Genomic DNA, 13,189 nt, shown 5'->3' on the forward strand with positions numbered 1-13,189 from the left:
TGCGTACTGCAGTCATATACGCTATATACACCGTCGCACACCGCCCACATTTATCGTGCCTTTAAATTTTTATGTAATACTATTATACACATATACATATTATAATATGTACATGCATTTCGAGGCGTGCTATAGAAACAATATCATCGTCGTTGTTGATATTATTGGCAATGCGCAGCAATCGATACGGCGTGTCTGCACATCTTGTCCGAAACTTGGTGCCGAAAATGACGACGATGATGATAATAATAATAATAATAATAACAATAATTTAATGTATTATATTATATACATGTGTGTGCGAGTGATTAACTGCGCTCATACTATATATATACCATACGACACATGTATAATAGAGCCTGTATTGCATTATACGAGACTACTGTTCACGGAGTGGGTGCAGTGCGCGCGATCTGGTCGGAAGGGTAATGGATTGGTGCGGGTGGTGCAGGGTAGGTGGGTCGATCGGAGCGGAGAAAACGAAAAAAAAGTTTTCAAAAGGATGCGACTTGGCACGGACGTTCGTCTGCGGCGTATGTAATGGCCAATATCCGATACGTACATTTTAAAAGTCGTAAATTCGAGTCGCATATGCGCGTCTATGCCTGGCTATACAATATAATATGTAATCCGTGAGCACTCACTCACACGCGGCCCAGCGTCACACTCGAGCAGACTCGTATATGTGTAAACGAAATCACTTCTCTCTCTCTCTCTCTCTCTCTCTCTCTCTCTCTCCCTTACTCTCTCGCTCTCCTTCTCTCCCTCTCTCGCTGCGAATGTGTCGTGTACGCTCGTATGATATAATATATATATATATAACACGAACCCGTCGACGAGGGGACGTCCCTTTTTCATTTCCTATAGCCACTTTACTATCCCATTACTCGCGGTATATACACGCGTATAGGTATATATCTATGCATAAATATTATTATGTAGGTCAGAAGCGGTTTTGTCGCACTCCCCCGAACGTAACATACAGGACGACGACGACGACGACGTTCTTTTCAGTTTTTTTTTTCCTAAGGGTCGAATGTATATTATAATACGTGACGTACACGACGTGCCGGTCAAAACATTGTAAGTGTGTTAGTGTGTGTGTGTGTGTGTGTGTGTGTGTGCAGCGGGTATCGCGTGTGAACGACGAGCGGTGTAGTTCGCTGCGATACGCCGCCCGCTCGAAATATATATTATATTATACAAGTACACCTATACCAGCCATAATGCACTCCTGCTGCAGACGGCATATTATAATAATATAACATTGTCTCCACACCCACTCGTTTTCCGCTCTACACGAGCACGGGCTCGCGTAGTATATATTATTATAATAGGCCCTGCCGCGACACATATATGCATTTATTATGATAAAAAAAAATACTTTTTCACCGACGCCCCGCAGTGAATACGAAATTACGGTTAAAAGCCGTAATAATAATAATAATACCCTTCGGCGTGGACGTATACATCTATAATATATTACGTATATTATATTGTATAGGTGAGTACGATTCCGTACACGCGTCGTATATAAACATATTATATGGAAATAGAATAAACCTAAGCTCTGAAACGCGGCTAACCTCTGTTACACACACGCCGCCCAATAGATCATTATATTGTGAATAAACGGAAACTTCGATTTTCTTTATACCAACCCTGACGCCAACAGAAAAAAATATCATAAAATCACAGGCTCGCACCCTTTTCAACCCTTCTTCACGACGTTTCGAAATCGTCGTTCCAGTGGTTCTCTTTTCTGTACATTAGAACATTATACAAGTATACGCATAAACCTACTGTAATAATATGGTAATAATATTGAATAGGTATTATGCGTACAATACCTAATAATATATTATGTCCCGATGACCTCTGCAGTGCCCATATACTCGCGACCCCTAGACCGATTGCTGCAGTCATTTTTTTTTCCACTATTATCACTATTATTATCCAACGTCCCTTTGTCGATACATAGCGTGCATCGGGGGGAATGCCACATGTCATATACATCAGGCATCGAAAATACGATTATTCGATTCTATATATATCGTATATATTATGGCATGCACACTGCACGCACATCATGCCTATACATAATATATATATTATACACCATAATATATAATGTACGGGCATTGTGTATATTTATTATATATGTAGGTACACCTACTAGCCGCAGTACCTATACGTATGATGCGTATCGTAAATCATATATATATACATCAAGAGGATAAAAATCGAATGAAAGGAATAGAACCGCCGCCGCCGCCGCCGTTTCTTTCGGTTCTATTAATCAACGAGAAAATAAAATCTAACCCTCTATCCTACAGCTATATATTAATAATAATAATAATGATAATGGTATACAACTTAGAGTCCTACTACCATATACGTACCTATGTATACTGTATACTATTATATTGTTGTGTTTCGACGATATCGCGGATACTATGTATAATGTAATTTAACAATATTATACCTTGTAATATTTAGGCAAGTAAAACATGTACAAATACTGCATTTTATACTTGTACAAATGATACCCTGAAATAAAATATTATGTGGTATTGTGAGATAGATATTTTAATAAAAAAAAAAACGCTGCGGCAGTCACGTGACGTGCGTGAGTTGGTCACGTGGCTGAATTTCACGTGCACACAGCACACACGTGTTTTGTAAAACAGTTTCAAAAATATTAACTCCGAGGGTCGTGTAACTGGTACAACAGATTTTATTAAAAACTCAGAGGGAAACTGCGTATGTGTGTGAGATTACTGATTTAGGAGAATACGTCTTGTATTATTTTTGAGTGGCGAGAGAGATCGCCAGCTCCGTCGTATAAACCATCAAACCATCTCGATCTGTGCATTATATTATAACAATTCGAAAGCGATAACTATAATATTATAGTACTAAATTAATACGTTAGTTCTTATATTGTAGAAACGAGGAAAAAAATACCGAGGCGGACACGGCATAAATGAATCGACCAAAACAACAAATGGGATACCTACTTTTTAATATTAAATTTCGACCGCTTTGCCTACTATAGTAAGTTTTTTTTTTAATGTTCGCAATCTTCTTTTCTTTACCAACCGACAACCTAATAATAATCAAACAAAACAAAAAAAAATTATGACGATGGTTTAAATTTAAATGTGTAGTTAATAATTTTACACAAATAATAAATTCAACATGTTGATTCATTAGAAGGGCTGAACAAATTTTCTGCTAACAATTTTGTGTTTTTGGTAAAAAAAAAATATTTTTTAATTTGTATTTATAAACATATTATTTTAAATCGAGACGAATTTAGTGATACAGTATGCAGTGGTAACTCTGGACATGGCTAAGCTCGCATAATTCATAAATTATGAATAAAAAACTGTTCTTACCAAAAACATAACAATTGACTGAGAAAAATCAATGCGGATATTAAATTGCTTAATGGTAGTGATGGAAAAAATAGTTAAATGAAACACTTGGTATTTACTATTTTTAATATAATAATATTGTTACCCAATAAGAATGAAAAACAACGGTGGAGGTCATTTTTATCGGATCGAATTGTTGTCCATAACATACAAAACCGCAGAAAAATATACTGACAACAGTAATATTATTAAATCGCATGATCCGACGAACGATTTTCCTATCATATACAATTTATATGATATGACTTCGCGACTTAAACCGATTTTTTTTTTGTTTGGCGGTTATGACCTACATTTCAAAGCGTTTTTCTTCTTCTTTTGTTTACGCACTCCTCCGTGGACATTGGCATTCTGTCCTTATAAGAATTTTGCGCATCTTACGCGCTGTCTGCCTATCGTCACGATTTCCCGTGGTTTCCGATTTTCACTCTGAGAGTAAAATAATCCCTGTATCGACCAGAAGTAGTATAAAACTTTAAAATAATAATAATAATATCAATAATATGCTTAAAGTTTATGACTTACTTTTGACCCACGTATTTAATATAGACTGCAATTATTGATTCAAATATTATATTTTTAATTATTAATAGACGATATATAATGAAAAATGACTAATATTTAAGGACTTGTAGTTTTAGTAAATCTAACTAAATAAGTGATAAAAAAAAATAACGTTGCTGTTTAATTTGAATAAAAATATGGTCACCCACAGAGCGTTAAAAATATGAATTTTTCTCTAAATGGATACATTTTTGATTCATCCTGCAGATTTACTCTGCAATGTCCATTGGCCACATTATAAAAAAAAACTCTGATACAAATGATTATGGAAATTTGATGTGACTCTTATTTTTTTGGCGATAGGTACGCATACTAATTGATAATATTATGCAACTTAACATGATACACTGTGGTTCTACTTAGGTGTGTATTATAATATACATATTATAGGTCAAAGCTGGTTTTGGAAATTAAAACGATATATGTTTGGCTTTTGAAAATAGTTTTGGCATTCCTAGGCGTCTAGTCACACACTCACACCACCGCGATGAGCGACGCTTTAATTTATTACACGATAAAGTATACGTACGACAAAACCACTCGAATCACGGTTTTATTTTACTCGAGTCTTGGTATCCGTCCAACCGGCCGAAAGAGTGCTATTATAATATATTAAATGTATTACTTAGTCAACAAATACGCGTAAGTATTTGTATATATATACAATATTTTCTATATATATATCTACACTTTTTTTTATTATTTTTTTTTTTTTTTAAGATAGGTACGCGATTTGATTAATTTTCTACGATATTAATTTTTATCGTCAAATATTTACGTTTTAATACGGACGCCGCGCTGCATGACACAGCCATCGTTTCAAACCATCCGTCTTGTGTCCTAACTAAATAATAATAATAATAATAATATTACACCGAACCACTGCCGCCGTAGCTTCAGTGCCCTACAGACAAGGACCTGCAGCAGAAGTTGTAACCGTCTGGAATTCTTAACGAAATATCATATTTCTCTTCCGTCCGCTAAAAGCAAGTGATATTTAAACTAATATTTACATAAAATTGACGAGGTAGGTATTATAATATATTTGATTGCTGCACGTGATTATTTCTGTTTTTACGTTCGACAAAATAATAACATTTCCATTAACTAATTATTAAACACTCGGTGAGAAAATATATTTTAATTATGTTTTCGATTCAATCGAAACGGAAATCGTGAATTTAGTTACCCGTTATGATATCATAATATATAAGCCTGATGGTATATAATATATTACAAACAACGCTATCGAATATTATATTACGTGTAATAATAATAATTACCTACTTTCAAACATCACGAATTTAATTGATTCCTCCGAGTCTGGCAATCATATTTCTAGACGGCTTGCTTTTTAATGACTCAATACCTATATAATAATAATACGATAAATATCATAATAATAATTATGTTTCAGGAAAGATTATGCTATGAGTATTGTTTTTACGACGAACACACGATTTTTAATAAGTGGGTAGGTACGCGAATAATATTATTCAATAATGACGAGGATTTAAATGGTTTGAGTTTGACCGATTTTTTAGCTATCCCGTACACGAGAAAACCGTGAGGTTGAAATAGTTAAAGTTATAGCATATATTTTCATCCTATTTTATTCCGTATAAAAAATAAAACATGCATGTACAATATACGATGTACCACCCCTTCACCCGTCAAGTAGTTGAAGATAAAAACAAAAATGTCAGCATATAAAGGCCAAAAGGAACCAATTTAATAATCGAGCATTTATAATATTATCATAGTATTGGTATATGCAAAATTGTTATATGTGATATCCCGTTAAGAGCAGCCATTTCGTATCTGATGATAACAATCCGAGCCTACACATGTAATAATTTATATATTATATTTAAACCAAGCGGAAAACATAACATGTATTATATTGTATACATTATACAGTTGTTGCAGTTTGCAGAACCTCGCTAGTCCGGATCCCCGATGGTCCGGTGAACGCGATGTCCGGACCACACATTATAATGACGAAAGCCCACATTTCCGGAACACAACATAATAATTATTAACCTACGAAACGAGTTTATTTTCAACAATTTCGTTATTGGTACTCGGGAATGCTCGGCGCCCCTCGAGGAGTGTTGCATTGCACAAATGTTTTTCGTTTTTTTTAAATAGCTAGATGAGAACATTACTAAAAGAAATAGCACTGATTTTTGAATTTTTCTACTGTAATAAATACGTTTAATTAGCTTAAATATTTTATTACCACCCTTATTGAACACGTCTTGTGATGTTACATCCTATAATTCTTATTTTATTTGTTTTTATTTTTTTAATCCGTTATCAGAACAAAATGTCTTGGCAACACCGAGTATATTATACATCCTTGAAATAACAACCCGACAATAATCAAGAATTCGTTTGCAGGACTGTCAGGACTATCAAAGTTCTACAACTTTAGTATGTCATATTATATTGTATCATATTATTATTGTTATTATTATCGTACAAACGAATGGCGGATATCTAGCGTGTGCGATAGATACGCTAGGAAATAATAGCGTTTTTGTGTAAAATAAGTACTTACTTGTATAATAATACACATACCCGAGAGCAATTATCACAAAATAACGACACTAAAAACGCGTACCCGCCCGCAACCGATTCGGAGTAGGTATTATTATAGTAATAATAAAATATTTAATTACATGCCGTTGTTACATACTTAGCTGGGTACCGTTGTAGTGTGTCTGCTCACTGTTGTGTACATCATTATTACATACACGCCGAGTGACGACTATGCGTGGATTATACGTCATATGACATACGATAAAATATAATAATATTACAATGTGAATCGCAGCAGCGCTTTCAATGAACTTGTCACACTCGAAAAACCGTAGTAGGTATAGTAGCATTGTCTGATCACATGTAATATTATGTATTATAATATTTTTGCACAATTACGACTGCGCTGGCGTATTATCTTCGTCTGTATCCATTTTATGTAAATGTGTTTTATAAAAAAATACTTTATATCTGTGTGTGTGTGTGTGTGTGTGTGTGTAAAGTGTAAACAACGATATAGCTCCCCATTGCACTCTGCAACGATATAATAATAATAATAATAATAATAATAATAATAATAACAATATATACAGGTATATTATAATACGCGGGCTCGTTCTCTCATCTGTGTTCGGGAGAAAAAAAACCGCCGCCGCCGCCGCCGCCGCCGTACCTATGTAAATTTATCTTTGAATCTAGAATAAGGAATACTATACACAGTCGGCTAAACAAAATATTACTATCGTACGTTTGTGCAGCAGCTGCTCCTCGGTACCTATGTATAATAGTATTATGTTGTGTACGGTCGCAATACGCGGTGGTACTAATTTGCCGCGGGCGTAGGTACTCGAGGACCGCGTCGACTACCTATTATTATCATTATTGTTGTTGCTGACGAGTATATATACATATAGGTATATACCTAGGTACCTATTATATTATTTATATAATTATGCGAGCGCGGAGAACTACGGACTACGGTTTATGCGGTTGTGCCGCTGACGGAATGACAAATTGTGCACGTTTCGAGCTAAAAAAGTAAAACGAACGAAAACAATATGAGGATAGAGAAAATTAGGACGATTTTGGCTATCATCGGCTGACAATAATATATAATTTTTCAGATTAACCAGTACGATTGTTTTGAACGTTTACGAAAATATACCACAATACAATTATTGTGGGTTAGGTTAAGTTATATAAGTAGGTATCATTTGACGCGGAAACAGGCAATATTATAATAATATAATATAATGTTACTGTTATTACGATGACGCGAAATCTAAAAAGTATATTATAGGTATAGGCAAGTATACTGGTGAAATCGGTACGTTTATAAGTGGATTGATTCGTCACAAAGCCTTCGACTTCATTTGGCAATAATTTATAATATTATATACACCCCCCCCCCCAACCCCATAAGACGATGGCCGCGAATCGGATTTTGTAAAAAAATCATGATTCATGATGTTATACTATTACTACAGTATAGCTATTTATGTGTATCATATAATACGCAGTTATTACATAGCACAATAAGCATATTAAAATGCGTATGATATATTATTTCGTTTACCTGCAATGAGAAATTCGTATATTGTAATGACGAATAATTCATTTTTATTCAGTCGGAATAGAATTTTCGACTCGAACGCCATAGCAGTAATAAGCGGTCTCTTTATAATAATGTATAATGATTATAGTCTGCAAGTCGATGTCCTAAAAAAAAAAAACCAGGAAAACACCATTAAAAATGCATTTGTCAGCTAAAAATAAAACAAAACGCGCAACGTAATCGCGGAAACAGTGAAATTGCAGACGAATTATTTCGACAGTTTTTTATTTTGACAAATTACAAAATTATTTATTCAAATTTAAATTTTTGTTATTGCATACCTATCTATATATTTATACAATTTTTTGGTACGTAGCATTTAAAATTTAAAAATAACTATGCTCGGTGTTGTACAGTTTCGCAATTCCAAAATATTTATTACGGTGATATGATTGCTTATATTGTAATATATTTTAGTATATGCAGTTAAATGGCAATATCCGTTCTAATGTTTCAAGAAAACCCTACCGGACATACACACATCACATTCGGAACTATACAAAGCCGTGCCTGAAAAAAATTACCAATATTACCCCAAGAAAGTTAAGAGACCTCCATCAACTGACCCTGCAGAATATCACATTTACGCTCCCATACACTCACCTACAAAGACTTAAAACTCAGCTCCTATTTGCTTATACCACGCGGTGTCTTTCTCAAGCAGTCAAACACATCTGCACGGAATGCAGAATAAATGGCAAGGTGAGGATAAAATTCGATATCTCCAACTACCTAGCTGAAACAATTTAAGCCCAATGCCAAACGATGTCTCTAAACTCTTATTAATATAATGTTTCTTCTAATGACGCAAAGGACGAACTAAATATTAAAAAATAAATAAAAAATCCCTGCCCATGGACTTACGTGCATATATTGAATATAATAATTGCGACTTATTAAATATTCTAGAACTTTGTGCATAATATTTGGGACTCGTCAGGTTATAATATTGAAGTGTTCCTATATGTATAGTGCACTCAAACGTGTCCCAAAAAAAGTATTCAATTTTATTATTTTAAACATTTAGGAAATAAAAGGGGTACAAAGAGCACACGTCAACTTATAATACGCATATAATACATATACAAAATAATGTAAATATAATTCACCCACTCTGGAGAGTATCGAATATCAATATATTGAAAAAAAAAGATTCAAACCGTCGTACCTACATCTATAGTCGAACAAACCCGTTTGATACGATCCTCATCTATATACCATATAATACAGTTAGTATTAACCCACACATAATGTGCGTAGGTAATAGGTTTATACAAAATTGCTACCCTCTGCTCCTATAAAAAAACATTAAAAACTTTCAGTACTCACTCAAATACTATTATCACTCATCTTACAAGGTGGCTACTAGTTGCGTCCCGCCGTAAAAATTTCTTCCGAATTGCGGTCCCAGTTTTTATCTGAATATTATGCGTTATTATTTAAATGAATATTATGCTGTAATACAAGTCTTTTAAGTACAGCAATATCAATCAACATTATTTTATACATTTTTAAGGAAACGAAATTTATATCCATCGATTATAAATAAACTGCAATTTTTTTCACTCAAAATTTTATTCGACATTATAAATAAATTAAAATACACAGAAAAACGACGATACGTTCTACGCGGTAGTAAAGCGACGACTAAGGTGTACTTATTTTTGTCTACATTATACTATGTTTATATTTTATCAGTTAAGATTAAATTATCTAGAATTAAAAAACCCCGGGCCGCAACTAGTCCGTACCCAAAATAAACTCGGGCCGCGATTCGTATTAGACCTTTTTTCGTAGATATCTTCGTGACGCAAATAGAATGCACCCATATTACAACCAAACAAACTCCAGGTAACCCACCCGAGCGCCTTAAAAGGTACCTCCCTATACCTACTCTCTTCCGCAGGACAACGCCATTAGGCACCTATAAAAACGGTTTTCATGGGGTACTACCATTGGGCGACTTCGCTTTCCCGCCAATCAAATCTCATGAAATTTGCTTATTTGTATAACATGTAAAGACAGATCGTAAATATACGAAAAATTGTTTGAAAAAATATGTATGAATATATTAGTGCTAAAATTGAAACATGTTTTAACGTCGCTTAGCGCACATACCATCACGCGTTGCAATAAATATATAAACTCCGAAGAGGTGAAATAACGAGACGTAGGGTATTTTTCTCGTATAAATTATACACACGCACATCTTATACATCCTAATATTATATAATAACACCTGTGTGTAGGTATATATTTTAATATTATGTGCACGTTTCGTTTGTAGAATAATATAAATATCAAAGACTATATAATAATATGTGAGGTGTAAATTATAATCCTTCTCGAGGAGATGTGAGTAGGTATATATGACGTGGTGTGAGATATACGACTAATCGCCTCATCCGTGATCGTCTTTGTCGTCTCTCGACCACCCCTCAATACCCTACGCACGTCGCACCCCCAGCGTGGCACGTCCACCCCAGCTGAATAATATTATATGTGCGCGTGCTGCAAAACGTTATTGACGAGACCCACCCGCGCGCACCCACAAATATATATATATAATATATATATATATATATATATATATATATGTATATAATAACTCACCGGAAGGATGGTCATGACGTTTTTACATCCGTATATAATATCAGATAATAGCATGATATATAATAACGACGACGACGACAACGACCCAGTGAGCGGGCCCTGTGGAGACGATAGTTGTTTTTTTATTATTTAGACAATTCCTGGTTGAAATCTGAAAAATATAGTCATAAACACACTTTATAATAATAGTAATATGATATTATATAACATGCAGTAGGGATTACTTGGTACGGCATTTTAATAATTGTCAACAAACCACCGTTATGCACGCCAATTTATATGTATGTATGGTTTTATTCGCGATTTGAAAAATATATTTATTGATGTGTTTTTGGACCGTATATAATACAGAAAAGGAGCAATATTGACAAACCGGTGAGTATATGTGTTTTCGATTATAACCAATAATTTTTTTCTCATCACGTCCGCCCGAAATTTTATAATATTTGGCTGCACCGCACTACTTGCATGTTATATTACGGAAAGAAGATAATTCTCAACATTTATCTACAAGCCAACTGGGCAGTAACTTATATAATATGTATTATTGTGATGGCGTTTTCGATTTAAAAACATAATGGCGTGCGCACTGGACATTCCACAGCTGACATTACCGAGCGAGTGTAAAATGAAGGTCTGGTATACCAATTATATTGCTTAGGTATATTATAATAGTCTTATCAGTATACCTATACAGACATTTGTGACCATATCATTACAGCAATGTTATGCTAAGGAGTACAATGATAATGAAAAAAGTATATACGACGTCGAATTATCTCAACATATAATCAGCTGTTATTAGCATAATCGCGGTTCATTGCGACGGCCGACCACACAGCAGCTATAGTATCTATAATAATTACGTCGTTTACCAAAACAAATATGTTACGAAAACTAATGAAAACGGACGACATTCCCGCCGGACTCTGTACAATATATACTCAGTATGGATATAATTATTAATTAGTATAATATATATTATGTAAAGCGCCATAGGAGAGGAAAAACTTGGCCTTCCAGTTTTTTTTCGTTTTTTAATCTATATTTTGTCGAAAATGGCAATTGTAATGTGTGAGTCTACTACCATCTCCCTCGAGGACGTCGTATTTGCTCATAATATTGGTATACAAACAAATTTGAATAAAATGTGATCAATGATCATCCGAGTTTGATTAGTTTTATTAATATTGGTCATTGTTTACACACCCAACAAAGGCACAAATTAATAAATTGTTAAATAACAAATTACATCAATTAGGAATCTGGAAATTATTTAGCGGGCCATAAAAATTGCCGAAGTCCGTAAAAACGATAAAACGTACACCTATAATATATATTATTATCCACGGTTCTTATTTTTTTCTCCTTGTCCGCAGGACCGCCATTCGGTGACCCCTGCGGCCCTGTACTACGTCATATTATATTACTGCAAAGGCCAGAGGGTGCCGTATACCGTTGCACGTGAAATAATATAATATGTGTGTGGCCGTGTGTGGGCGCATTTCTCATGCACGCACGATACGAGCGAGATACGCATTATAAGAGGTACCCAAGTATGTGTATTCTATTATTGCATGTGCCTCTCGAGTTTCACTCAGGTAGTTATGTGCACATGCGCGATATCCAAACCTAAGTAATATACGACATACGTATAGGTATCCCGGTCCTGGAGGATTACGCGTGCACCTTTACGGACGGACGGACACGCTGCACCTGGCCGGAGAACGGTTTAATTTTTAATTTTCACACACATATCGACGCATATGCATAATATTATTTTACCGTACCCACACGTGTCGCATGTGATTACGATTTCCTCATCAGTAGTATCTCCGCACGCTATGTATAGGATCGGCATATAATAATAATATTGTCGTGCTGGCAGTATGATTTTGGCAAATGATTTTCCACAAAATATTACTGAGATACAGTTTATAATATAATATTATATTTAGAGAGTCGAGATAATATCATAACAATATACAGTTAGTATGATGCAGCTGGTTTTCACGCCAACATAATATGTTTCTTAGAACTCTGCAGTCATTGAGATAATACCACGCCATATTTGCAGAGCTAATTAATGCGTAGCAGATATTTATTATAATGTGCATCGAATTAGGTACCTAGGTAATTATTATTTTCATTCACTATTCTGGTTTGGTAAGTTAAAAGTCTATATTATAGTCATGACGCTGCGGGTTATAGAGGACGAATTTAAATTATACCAACATAATATAATGTCAATAACATCAATATGGCATGGTCGAAGCGAACTGCAAACACGGCGAAACACTTTGTTTAATGACGAGCAGTTTAAGTGCAAAATATTATTATATCTACTCGATAATATGATACTGTATAATATAATATTATAATATTCTAGCTTTTCTCGAGGTCCATATTCAAT

At 34.5% G+C, this 13,189-nt stretch overlaps 1 long non-coding RNA gene across 2 annotated transcripts; it reads right to left on the minus strand.

Moving 5' to 3' along the window:
* Positions 1-3,552: 3,552 nt before the first annotated feature.
* On the minus strand, positions 3,553-6,877 carry LOC111029322. Of its 2 annotated transcripts, none has more exons than XR_002604004.1 (3): positions 6,706-6,877; positions 5,292-5,373; positions 3,553-3,887 (listed from the first exon to the last, which is right to left on the minus strand). It is a non-coding gene; the product is annotated as an uncharacterized LOC111029322 (long non-coding RNA). The 2 variants fall into 2 exon arrangements; XR_002604003.1 differs by having other exon boundaries at positions 6,568-6,877.
* Positions 6,878-13,189: the final 6,312 nt, after the last annotated feature.

Source organism: Myzus persicae, unplaced genomic scaffold (genome assembly GCF_001856785.1).
Source record: "Myzus persicae strain clone G006 unplaced genomic scaffold, MPER_G0061.0, whole genome shotgun sequence".
NCBI lineage: Eukaryota > Metazoa > Arthropoda > Insecta > Hemiptera > Aphididae > Myzus > Myzus persicae.